The sequence below is a fragment of the Suncus etruscus genome, chromosome X (genome assembly GCF_024139225.1).
Source record: "Suncus etruscus isolate mSunEtr1 chromosome X, mSunEtr1.pri.cur, whole genome shotgun sequence".
In the NCBI taxonomy this organism is placed as follows: Eukaryota; Metazoa; Chordata; class Mammalia; order Eulipotyphla; family Soricidae; genus Suncus; species Suncus etruscus.
Window position 1 is genome coordinate 95,936,431 of NC_064868.1, and position 13,992 is coordinate 95,950,422.

The 13,992-nt window shown below is 39.0% G+C and overlaps 1 protein-coding gene across 1 annotated transcript in view; it reads left to right on the forward strand.

Annotated features, from left to right (window-relative positions):
* Window positions 1–13,992, forward strand: part of VAMP7 (vesicle associated membrane protein 7) — a 1,102,798-nt gene that overhangs the window by 76,878 nt on the left and 1,011,928 nt on the right. The window lies entirely within an intron of this gene.

The following is a 13,992-nucleotide window of genomic DNA, read 5'->3' on the forward strand; positions in this document are numbered from 1 at the left end:
AGTTATGTGGTTTTGTTTGAAGAAGAGAAAAGTAATTAACTGGGGTAAAAGTCTAATAGGCCAAAAGTTGGGTGGAATCTTTCTAGAAGCTCTCATCATCGGTTTGAGAGACGAAGGAGAAAAATAAGGTGAAACACCCCAACAGTACAAAAAGAAGTGTCAAATATCCAGTGAGCACTCCAAAAGTAACAACAAATAGTACCACAAAAATAGCCATGGTCTTGAGATAAAAAAACATGGCAGGGCACATAAAGAAAGAAAAGAAAAATAGGAAAAAACATAAATATAAATGGGGGCAACAACTTCAATAACCACACCAAAACAAGAAAATTGACAAGAAGAAGATAGGTAAATAAAAATAAAAAAATAATAAATGAATATTTTAAAAAAGTAATATATATATATATATAAATAAATAAATAAATAAATGTTTTGTGCTTTTTGCCTTTTTTCCCTCCTGCAATGGCACCGTAAATATTGGGGTCATTCGAAAAGGAATTCACTTGGCCTAAGAGATATGGGGTTTCTCCACCTTTGGAGTATATTGTCATGGTGGTCTTGGTCTTTGCACTGATCCTAGGATGGAACCTAGGATAGCATCTTTCATTGTGTTTCCGGAAGCCCCATTCCATTGCAATTGTCTCAGCCAGACCTTTGGAAGTGGGGATGATGGTTGTTGTGTGCAGGTCGTAATTCAAACCCTAGACTAGGGCTTCTTTTTTTTTTTTTTTTTTTTTGGTCCCAAGATATATACAGTCCAGTCATGGTTCTAGTACATGGCAATCTTGGCTTTTGGACCGACCAAAGGGTGACAAGTCTTCTGATTTTGTCTCATCGTTAGCTGGTGAGGTAGATAACCTGCTCTTAGGTCAGGTTGTTCCCATTTTCCTCGTTGTCAAGATATCATATTAGAGCTGGCACTTTTTGGTGGCCCAGCAGTATTAAGGATGTCCCGGTTGGGATTTGTTTCCCGTAGCTGTTGTGAAGAACTTTGTCATTTCTATGTCTGGGATCCAGGGTTCAAGGGTGGACGGATGGTGTCTAATCACCTGGGGTCTAAGTTGGGTCCGCATGACATATTTTCAAGGTGGGAGATATCCCTGCATTATAAACATGTATGAGTTCTTATCCCAGTAGATAAGAGTTCGTTTTTATATGTAGGATTTCCCCTTTTATTAGTGTGCCTTTGCAGGGAGAAATGGTGCTACATTATATTGTCGGTGCATTTGGGGGTGGACAGAGAAGAAAACAGAAACAGGTCAAACACCCAAAAAAGATAAAAATAGGAATAAAAATATATGTGCTCACCTATGTATATGTAGAATGAACATTTTAAAAAATGAATTAACAAAGTAATTAAAGGAACAAAGTGATTCAAGAGACTAGTTTTGGGGAAAAGCAGGTAAAGAGGTGGTGTAATACAGGTCTTATACTTATGTTGAAAGTTTAGGTTTCCCCATTGTCTTTTGGAATTTTCTTGTGGTGTGTAGGTTCCCAGGCAACTTTCCATCATAGCCCCTGACCTTCTTGAGATCGGTAAAGATTTGCAGCAGGGAGGTCTTGTAAGAGCTCTTGCATTGGGGATACTTTTAGAGCTAAGTCCGGTTTCAAGTAACAGTCTACGTTAGGAGGAGTTGGTAGGGAGGGCCGGGCAGCATGAGTCTGCAGGGGAGTTGGTTGCCTTTTCTTGCAGGGGACGAGGTGTGGGTTTGACTGGGTGTCCCTTCGCTTGGGTGCTGGGTACTGGTTCGTTGGGGTAGGAGGTCAGTCTTGATGCCTAATGGATTAAGAACTGAGGGTGAAGAGTTTTAATATGGTGGGAAGTCTGGATGGGATTGAGGGGTGAAAGGATAGTTGGATTTCCAAAGGGGGGAAAGGGGAAAGTATATGGAAGGGTAGGAAGGAAAAGAGAAAACACATAGAAATAAAGGGAGAAGAGGAAATAAAAAGGGAAAAGAAAAGTAAAGAAAAAAATAAAAAAGGAAGTAGTGAGAAGAGAGGAGAAAATAGCAAGGGAATGCTAGTTTGCTTGAATGTGTTCGATGAGTAGGGCCTGTAGTATAAGTTTGTACATCACAGTTGCTGCTTCGGTGGTCTGACTGGTCACGTGTTTCAAATCCTAAAAGAAGGTATAACCTAGAGATAAAGTGTATGTTAAAGAGTTTTCTCGGGACATTCTTGTAATGCTAGCTGGGTATGGTATCTCGTGTGACTGAGCCCCGAGATGCCATCTTAGTTTGTCCACCCTTTGTATCCAAGAACGCCTGTGAATAGAAGAGCTGAGAGGTTATTTTAAATATAGTAAGATTAAGGCATTAAAACATAGTGTTATGAGATGTTTCCATTGGAGTCAGTGATTTCCCGTGATGTTCTTTACCTGTGATCCTGTATAAGATCCCTAAGGGATTATTATGGGCCTTTGTATTAGAAGGCTGATTATATACCTGTTCTCTCAATGCTGCTGTTTCTGTTGTTGCAGGTTTCTTTGTGGTATAATGTGTAGTCAAGAGTTTGTGTTGCTCCTTTTTTATGTATTTTGGACACTGCTCCCAAGTATATGTTGACTATTACAGTGTTTGGAGATTCTACCCTGTTAAACCCTGTTATTTGGTTGTTGAGTATTAGTTGTCTATAAGGTGTATGTTCTAGGTGCTTCAGAAAAGTGCTATCATTCTGTGTTTATCTTTCATCTTCTGACTTACTTCGTTTAACATAATATGTTCTAGGTCCATCCACGTTGCTGCAAAGTCTGTGAATCTGTCCATTTCTACTGGGTTTTCTAGCCTAGCTGAGTATAGTTGTTTTTTTAATGAAATCGAATTTTATGACATTTCTCATAATTTACAGAACAAAAGTATTTTTCTTATGTTAAAATTTATTTTTAAAAAATCTTACCTGTAACTTTTCAGTAGTTATAACATTGTCTCAGTAGTTTTAAATTGTTTTATAGCTAAAAGACATAAAAACACAAGAATGAATGTGTACACCATTCTAGAAACAATAAAAGATCCTGAAATGACCACACACTTTCACAGTTCTCATATTGACATCAGGATTAAGAGAAGAGAAAAATAACCATAAGTAGTATAACCCAGTTCTATGTAACTGAAAAATCCAAAGTTAACTGAGTGTATTTTAAAAGAGAAGGCTCAAAGAAATGTAGAAAAGAGAAGAATCAGTAATTCTTAATTAAATTGTTTACTATTTAAATAATTAAATAGTAAACAAAATTAGTGATACTACTTAGAAACAAGGTTATAATATGGGTAAAACTAGAGGATCTTAAATAGGCTATAAGTACAAGGCCAAACACTGGACTTCTCTCTAATCTAGAGTCTGTAGGATAACATAACATGTCTAGGAAATGGTAACAAAGGTATATAAAACAGTGGCTCAAGATCACAGGGACAGTAATACCAAGAAAATATAAATGGAGGTGGGCAAGAAGTGGAGGTCTGAAAGTAACATTGGGGTAAGAGTATTTGTATATATCAAACCACCAGATGAATCATTACCATAAACATGGGACCTGACTACAACAAACTTTAAAAATATAATTGACAAGGACTCATGTTGGAGGGTATTAGGGAATCTGTGGAAGGTGGTGGAGGGATGGGGACATGATGTAGTGGAATTGGATGTGAGAACATTTTAAATCTAAAAATCCATTGTAAACAACTATGTATGACAGTGTTCCAATAATTTTTAAGAAATAGGAAAAGGAAAAAATAGACAAAAATCAAATATATAAATAGCTTCCCTCAACAACAAACCCATCACTAAAGTCTTTGAATCAAGTAACTGAGGCAAAAATTGTAGGAAAATGTTTTGTACAGGTCAAAGCAACTTAACTATCCATTTAAATTCTCCCGAGCATCTCCCAGGTTTCAGTTGAAACATACATTCCCTAATCAGAGAGAAAGGCAGAGATATTTTAGACTTGTCTATACAGAATATAAGTGGCACCAGCATTTTCTCTTCTAACTACTGACCCCAAGGTCGAATGTGTGAGATTTGGAGTTTGATTTCTGACACCACATGGCCCCTCAAGCATTGCCAGACATGACACTGGTGACCATCAAGCACTGCTGGATGTGGGCCCCACAACACTTTTCTAAAAAGTGATAATGAGGCAGAGTGATGGTGTGGTTGACCAAGGAATCCTTTTGAATTAATTGATGAAATAGATTTAAGGCAGGTATGAAAATAGCAGGTTTAATGTGGGGTTCCAGGTTACACAGATGGTGTAAAAAACATGAGAAGTCAAGATATGAAAGGACTCCACCAGATCAGAACAGCCCTAAGCCATTTCCACTGAAGCACTTGCGCTAATGGACAGTTTGGAACTTGCTGGAATAGTTGAGAATCTTCAGATTTCTGATGACCAAAGTAGATATAAGAAGAATAACGTGGACAGGTTTGTGGAAGCTGTAGCCTTAGTAGGCTGTTGTAAATTTACTCATGCCCTCAAGTGGTCAGCAGTACCAGGAGTCAGGAGGAGCTAGGTATCAGATATCTAATGGAAGAGCTTGAATAGAAGATTGGGTACACGGGGAACTTTAGCATCATTGTTTTCCTGGCCTTTAAAGAGGATTGTTGTCCACTCCTGCCTTTCAAATCATACATGTATTCATTTCAGTGGGAAAATGGCCATAAAACTAACTACACAGGGAAAAGTTTTCCTAAGAAATTCCCAGTGTCTGGAAAGAGCAATGATTAACAATCCACACCACTCACACAAATATATATAAGCATAATTTGATTAAGTAGAGGTATTTTATAGATTATCATGAAAAATTATTTTTGCATTCATGCTGTTAAGCCCCAAAACATCTGAATCCATAAAAAGATTTTTCACACCCTATTTTTCAAAGAGAATAAAAAGCATAAATTTACTCTGAGTTTTACTCTAAAGAGACTGACAACCTAATTAGTTTTATTCCAGTTCTAAGTTCAATACAGCAAGTTAAAGTATTGAATCTCATGTACCGAAAGAATGTTTAATTCAATAATATTCTCTGCAAATTTTTGCTTCTGGTCAAGGAAAGTAGAAGGAACTATATTTACCCTCCTGTAGTAATTCCAAAATGAAAATAAATACATGAAACAGGTTTGGGGGGTGCTAGAGATTGAACCAATGGCCTTTTATATGTGTCACATTTACCTTCCTGTAACAATTTCAAAATGAAAATAAATACATGAAACAGGTTTTGGGGGAGATTGAACCCATGCTCTTTAATATGTGTCACATTTATTCAGCAGTTTTGAAGATCCTGGACAACAGGGAATGAAGAACATTGATACATAAAATAGTTCAACCATCACCCCAGCTTTTATGTTGAGAGCATTTCCTGGTCATACAGAAGATGAACCACGGATGCACCTACAGATTCCCTGGGTTGACATTGCATTGCCAGAGTAACTAAGACAGTACTGGAGAGGAAATGTTAAGGAGAGAATTCCAGAAATGTGGGGAAATTAGTGCCAAGAAGGGAACCAACTCAGAAGATGAGAGCAGCTTCCTGTACTCACACAGGGTCAGAAATATTGCTTATACCTACCAGAAAAACAGAAGAGTGTTGGGTCAGAAGAGTCTTTTTCTACCTGGTTTCTCAACCTTAGCATTGTTGGCATTGGGGTTAGATATTTTTTGTTATGGAGAACTATCTTTTGCATTGTAGAATAAGTTAGAAGAATCCCTAGTTTCAATCCACTAGATACCAGAATTACCCTCTCCCAAGTTTGGACAACAAAAAATGTACAAAATGTTTTCATAAATTTGGGATGAGGGTGGGAAAGAAATTACAGCCTTTGCTGAGGTCCACTACAGACTAAATATAGTCTTACCACTTTAACATTTCATTTTGTTTGTTTGTTTTTAGTTTAACATTTCTTAATTTTTAATTTTTTTTGTTTTTTGGGGGGGCCAGAGCCTTTTGATGTTCAGGGGTTACTCCTGGCTAAGCGCTCAGAAATTGCCCCTGGGTTGGGGGGACCATATCCACCAGGGGATAGAGCCGCGGTCCTTCCTTGGCTAGTGCTTGCAAGGCAGACACCTTACCTCTAGTGCCACCTTGCCGGCCCTTAATTTTTAATTTTTATCATTTATTTATTGACCATGTATCACATAGTTGACATAGTTTATCATAATACATTTGTTTCTAGGATAGTGGGAGATAAATTATTTTAAAAAAAAAAGAAAGGAGGAAACCAAAGTACAGCAACAAGAAAATTTGTGAAAATCATTGCATCTTACAATGTGGAAATAATCAGAAAGTTTAGTAAACTCTTGTTTCTAGTTGATTATTCTGCAGTTTAACAATTAAAAGCAACAACCAATGACAGAATGATAGCACAGCAGGTAGGGTGTTTGCCTTGTATGTGGCAGACCTGGGCTAGATCCTCAGCATTCTATAAGGTTCCTCGAGCACCTCCCGGAATGATCCTTGAGCACCGACAGGTGTGGCTCAAAAAAATTAAAAAAACAAAAACAAAAACAAACTATATATAAAAATATATATTCCATCTTATTTCTTATGATTATTTCTGGCAGGTGTGCAGCTAGATGGATCAGCCACACAGGAAAATGACAATACGTGTAAAAACGATATTTTGGGGTAGCATTTTGTATTTACATGTATAAAAATTTATTCGTCTGCTAAAGATGTATTTTGGGATGATGTGTTTGTTCCAATTGCATATATATTCATTTCTAAAGGACATTCAAATAATAAGTGTTTACCCATAATATTGCTCGTGCATGTAACAGCATCCTTCCTTTCCATTTGAACATCGTTTTTCAAAACAACTGTCTAAATATTTTGAGAGGTAATTGCTGGTTCTTAAGTTGATTCTTGTTTAGCGTTAGAAGTTGTGAAACTGTCTTCCAGGTGTCCTTTGACTATATTCTTCCAGCACAGAAATTGCCTACTGTTTGTCGTCCTCCAGCAAATTGATTTGTCATTTTATGATGGGGTTGGATGGGATGTAACAGTTCTATGTCAAAAGCCATCTTTTAATTTGTAATTTCCTCAGACATATGAAATAGAGTATACATTTTATGTTTATTTACTATCTATATAACTTGTTTTGCATGGTGTCTGTTTAACCATTCGAGTTGTTTTAGAGTTCTTGTGGCTTATATCTTCTTATAGTTTTGTGTGATATAAGTATGTTTCCCTTGTAAAGGTCCAGATTTGCTTTTATGTTTGTTTTGTGGCCACATCTGGCAGTGCTCAAAACTTACTCCTTCCTGCCTTGCTCTATGCTCTGAGGTCATTTCTGGCAGACTTAGTGGACCATATTGGGTGCTTGGGATCGAATCCAGTTTGACCTCATGCAAGGCAAGCACACTACCCTCTGTATTTTCACTTCTAGCCTTCGATTTGATCTGATCAACTTTCATTTTGATGTTAGTTGCTGCTTATTTCTGGCAGGTGTGCAGCTAGATGGAATAGCTGTTTTACTAAAGCACAATATTCACCTGTAGAGCATAGACACCTCACCATGACATTACATGCACTGAATAGCTATGAGATGATGGGCCATCTTATCATGATTGTTTTTGGATAAAGTGAAATTCATGATTTCTTTCTCCCCTAGTTTTAATGACTTTTCTCTGTTATTAGAACTCTTTTAGGGTGCTTTTCAGGGTAATGAGTAGGCCTACATAACTGTACTCCATCTGAGGTTCCCAACTTCTGAGGTACTCTTCACACACATACTGGGTCTTGTCATGAGGGAAAGTGAGCACATCCTAGCACAACTCTGCAGAGGAAGGCCCCAACCTTCACCCAGACTTTCTTATTAGTTACTGTGAGGGTGCTGACCCATTGCATATACTTTACGGTCACTATACTTTTGGATTATTTGCTGCAAAACTGCCGATTCAAACATTATTTTGGATTTTATTTCCTGTTATCTACACACAAAAGGGGGATTTTCAAAATATTACCAAATATTTAAGTAATGTTTTATGTCAGTGAGCTATTGTGTAATTTATCTGCAGATTACTATATATGAGATTGAAAATTAAAGCCAGGGCTCCTCCATGCATGTGCCTCAGCTGTCTGAGCCATCTTCCCCTACTCTTGAGTTTAATCTTTAATTTATTGTGTTTTAATAGACTTGACTCCATCTTTGCCATTAACTGGATTGATGCATTCCAGTGTATCTGAAACCCAATTTAAAAGGAAGCACACACAATATTTTTGTGCAATTGACTCTTTTTTACTTCTCTTAGGCCTGTCACAGGAGGATGTTATATTTGCATCTCTCTTGTTGGGCATGTGAGTATACCAGATCTTAAAGATGTACAGAGTAGAGACTAAAGTTAGTGAGACACTTGCTAAGAAGGCCAAGAAACAAAATATGGCCAAGGTCTCATCAAGTCCTTTGGATTGGAAGATTTTTCAGTCTTATCACCCCCAACCTCACAGCAGACCAATCTAGGTTGCAATACTGAAGTAACATCTTTAACTATAGAAGCCATGTGACTAAGTCATGCATACAGGAACTCTGGGAAGAACAATTTCTGTGTTCAGGATTAGGGGATCTGTGACAATTACATAGAATTCTAGGACAGGATGATGTTCCTACAGGCTCAAGGGACTTTCCAAAGCAAAATTCACCGGGCCATGGTCAGAGAGATAGTATAGGAAGTACAATAATTTTCTTGCATGCACTGGACCCAGGTTCAATTCCTAGCACCCCTATGGTCCCCTAAACTGAGGAGAATCACTCAGAAGTCCAGAAGTGATTCCTAAGTACAAACCTAGAGTCATCACTAAGCAAAGAACCAGGTGTAAGTCCTGAGCACAGCTGGATCTGGCCCCCACCTCCACCCCTTCATCAATTAGGTTCTTACATCAGATTGTAGGGCACCCTCCAGACAGAGCCTGAAAGAATGTCAGTTGGGGTAGAAACATCTATTTCCACGTACAAATGCCACTAGGAAAAGCATGAAACCAGCTAAGAGAAAGCAAAAACTACCACTCTCACACAAAAGAATCAAAGACTCAAACTACATTAACATGAAAGAATAAGAAAATAGTACTATGTCCTCAATGCAAGGTAATGGTTGACAAAAGTTTTAAAAAAAACATAGTAACAGTGGTTTTTAAAAAATAGTACTTGGGACCAGAGAGATAGTACAGTGGGTAAGGTGCTTGTCTTGGTTTGATCCCTTGCACCATATCTGGTACCCTTAGCACTAACTACCCTGGGTGACTCCTGAGCACAGAGCCACGAGTAAGCGCTGAGCTCCTCCAGATGTAGCCAGAAATGGAAAGAAAGAACGAAAGAAACGGTTCTAAATGTGTTGGAAAAACTGGTCTGCCACAGGCAAAAAAAATGAACCCAAACCCAGATTTCACACTATACAAAAACATCAATTCAAAGGGGATTTATGATCTTGATATCAGGTCTGAATCATAAATTAATATTGAGAAAATAAGGTTCTCTCTTTATATGCAAAATAATCATTAAAATCTGAAAAGTAATGTCAGTACATATAAAATTGCACTAGGCAAGTTATTGAAACTAATAATGGAAAAAATAATTTTTATAGGTGCAAAGCCTTACAGTGAACTGCCGCCTTCAATAGGGAATTTGAGTTACTTTTGTGTACACAGAGAGCTGAAGCCTGTTGTGCACAATGGAGCTTAAGACTGCATATAGGAAGTTCACATACAATGATCTTCTGTCATTTGTCTCGGGGTGACACTTTTTCTGTCCTTGGTCGCAATGGTCAGTGATTATAGGGAGTATCCCTTTGTCTGTATTTGCTTTGCTCCTAGAGATCCTCTCACTGCTGGAGGTACTAAGCAGAAATTCTTCGCATGATGCATAGATGCAGGGCGAACGCTTTGCTTGTCTGTCACATTTTCAGTTAGCCCTCTTTTTCTTTCCTTTTTTTTTGGGGGGGGGCATATCCGGAGGCGCTCAGGGCTACTAGCTCTGCGCTCAGAAATCGCTCCTATCAGGCTCGGAGGACCATATGGGATGCCGGGAATCGAACCCTGGTCCGTCCTGGGTCGGCCGCATGCAAGGCAAAAGCCTTACATTGTGCTATCTCTCAGGCCCACAGCCCTATTTTTGCCTCTATTCTTTTCCATTCCTCCAGACTGTGCTCTGAGGTATTTATAGTTCGCCAGTGCCCTCTGGTGCTAATTCTTGTAGTTACCGTCGATCTCAGCTGATAGTCACCCCCTGGTGGGTGGTGTCAGCGTGAAAAATGGTAGGCTCACTTGCTCTCATCCTTACTGCCCTGGGCAGGTGGAGGTGTCTCTCTCCTGCCACAATGGCCAATCAGGGCGGCCAGTGGCATCTTCAAGCAGCGGAGCACTGGTACTTTCTGCCCCTGGGATGTGACCTAGGTGTCTGCAGAGACTTGGCGTGCTGACTGGGGGAGTGTGGCTCTGACGTCTGCCTGGTGTGCTGAGGGTGTGCCGAGCTCTTAGTTGTCGCTGTGACTTTGTCCCTTTTTGTTTGCCTGAGGTTTGGTGTGATGTCCCTAAACTTTCTATTCCAAACGAGAAGTCACTGTGTCGTGTATGTTGGTGTAGCTGAGGTTTCATTTTTTTGGGTGCCAATAATGATTGCCTGCTAAAGGGAACTTAGCCAGGGCGTGTGCTTCTGGAGACTTTCACTTACTATTCTTGGGAGGGCGGTCCAACTCTCCTGGGACCCCATTAGGCAGGTGGGTAGTATAAGGGTGGTAATAGCAAGGGTTGGGGACACGAACACTGGCAGGCACCGGGCTTGCAGATCATGCACTGTGTGCTCTGGCTCAGGTTGTGGCCAATGTTCTGACTTTGTGGTCCAAGTGTGGCTTTTGTCTGTCTCTGAGTTCCAGATTTGGATCACCCTGTGGGACCCCTTGTCAGGATAGTAAAAATACAGCTGTTTCTTTTTTTCTTAGGTTTCCACAGCGTTGGCCATCTCGCACTAGCCATCAAGTGAATGGATTGAGGGTCTGGAACAAGGACAGTGCGAAGGGGGTCACTGTGTGACTTATCTGAAGTTGGGAAGAGATAGTCCTTGGCCCCAGAAGGAAATCTGCATCTTTCTACCCATCTCTGCCACCCGGGAAAGTGGCTAGGGAGATCTAGAGCTGTGGGCCGTGCTCATGACAAGGAAAGCAAAGCGAGTTCTAGACCTTACTTGGGCCTTTCTGGTACTTCTTTCTGAAAAGAATTTCTAGAGTAGACAATGAAGTAAAAGCCAGTTTTATTTGGTGGTTCTGAGGAAGGGGAGGGTGAGGTTAAGAAAGAGGGTAATGAATTTGAGAGTATGGGCTTCTCCAAAGGCAGAGAGAGCCCAGTCCACATCCCAGCATTAAATAATAAGGTACACGTCTCAAGAGGGAAGAGGTAGGCGAGATGTACAGTCCACATCCCAGAGTGAAAGTATGAAGGCATGAAAGTAACATCCCAAGAGGGTGGGTAACATGACATGGTATGCTGACACCATATGTATGGGCTGGCAACACATGTGTGCAGCCAAAAACATGGGCCTAGGGAACACAAGTGCACATCTTTGTTTCAAGTTGGCTTTGATAGGCTTTGATTCGTTTTTCCAACTTCCCTACTTAGGGCTTTCGACCGAGGTGAGAATCCTGTTGTGAGGGTGGTTGCTTGGGAAAGGGTAGTGGGTAGTTGATAGTCTTTCTTTGATACTCCTTTTTTGGCCTTTGTTCCTGCTGCCACTTCTTTTGGTAGGGGATACATATAGTCTTTTCTGGGCTAGCAGTGGCAACAGGTAAATGTCTTATTTAAAAGGAGTAACTGGGGCCAGAGTGATAGCACAGTGAGTATGGCATTTGCCTTGCATGCGGCCTACCCAGGTTCAACTCCAGCATCCCGTATGGTCCCCTGAGCCTGCCAAAGTGATTTCTGAGTGCAGAACTAGCAGGAACCCCTACGTGCCACCAGGTGTTTGGCCCAGAAACCAAACCAAATAAAAAAATAAATAAAATGAATGGAGCAACTTCTTCAGATCACATCTCTTGGTTTTATTGTATCCCAAGAAATTTTATTACATCTCAAGAATTCATTGCCATAGGGGAAGTGAGCCCTTCCCTCCCCACCTGCCTGCCAGCTTCACACTCAGAATATTCCAGTCAGGGGCCAGAGACAAAGTGTTCTTTGTGCAGACCTTTTTTTCTTTTCACTGAAGCTAAATCGTATTTACTTTAGAGAGATGTGAGGGAAGGCACGGATGGAGGTAGAAGAGACTACAAATGGAGTGATGCTCAGGAGAAATCTGGGGCTTGGTTACAGTGTCCTGTGCGACTGCAGAGTATGTCAATTATGTGCACTAGATGGTGCACATCCAGCATTGGCACCAAGGGCTTCCATTGTACCGCCTGGAAAGTGTCTCCACTTACAAAGAGCTAGGTTGTACCTTGTTTTGATAATTTTGCATGGAAGCTTATATTTTCTTTTTCTCTTTGTTACAGGGTATCTGCCATGTTTTTCCAGGGCCACGAGTAAGGCATCTTCTGCTTTGAAACAAGGAGTTGTTTATGAATAGCATTTTGTTTTTGTCAGTCCCAGTGGTGTTTGTGATAGTTCCTTGCAGTGCTGACTTGTGCCAGAGATTCATCATGAGGCACTTGCATGCATTTACTCTGTGGCCATTCCTGCTATCAAAGCTTTTATTATTATAATCATGTTCCCATGGGTCAAAGCTAGTAATCACTATGGGGTGATATTCACACAGTCACTGGAAATACATTTTGCTTATGAAATTGTATCTGAGAGAGACTGAGAATATGTGTTTGAGAGTAGGCTAAGGACCAAGAAAATGTTCTATGTACAGCTAAGAAATAAGCCTACTATGAGTCTGAATGAATGTGTATCCTAGTTTTATATTGGCTAGATAAATCTAGTCTAACTGGATAAATCTATGTAAATGAACAAGCAAATGCATACATATCTCATGCTGGAGATATAGAGGGATAGGGCACTTGACATAGAATGACAAGTCAGTGCAATTGATTAGACCCAGGATAATTTAATAGACCCAGGACTAATCACCACCACCACATCTGGTGCTTGGGCTCCACAAAGAGCAATCTATGAGTAAAGTCAGAACTATATCCTAAGCACTGCCAGACAGGCATGTACCAAAAAAAAAAACCATGAAAAAACATACAAACACTGGGGCCAGAGGCATAGAAGAATGGGTGGACATTTTCCCCTCATGTGGCCAACCTGGGTTCAATACCCGTCATCCCAAGCCTTTCAGTAGTGATTCCTGAGCACTGAGTCAGGAGGAACCTCTGAGCACTGTCAAGTGTGACCCCAAAAATCAAAACAGAAAAGGAAAAAACATAATATATATACATCATTTTTCTGTGTATCTAGGCATCATGAAATTCAAGGTTTGTGGCTGAGTGATCCAAGACATAATATAATATGACATAATAATAAAACATAGTATAACATTATATTATAATAAGATAATAGCACAATACTATAAACTTTTAATAGAAAGAAACACTATAATATATAATTAATACTACAACATTATAGTACTAGTAGGACTATGCTATTAAGTATACTGTAATATAAAAATAATACTATATAATGTAAAATAAAAATAATGCTGTAATATAAAAATACAGTAACACTACACTAGTATATTTAATAACATGTAATATAAAAATGATATGACAATACAAAAAGAATATAACATAAAAACAATACTATAAGAATAAGATATATAACAATATAATATTGTGACATATAATTATTTTATAATATGATATTAAATATAATTGGGTACATAATCATCTAGCATTATAATACCATAACAATATTATATACAATTTTATATTGTAATAATATAACATGATAATACCATATAAGATGCATTTTAAAATACTATGATATAATAGAACATGATATAATATAATCATATGACATATTATTATCATGATAGCATAATATAATATTATATATAGTTATTCTGTATTATAGTAATAGA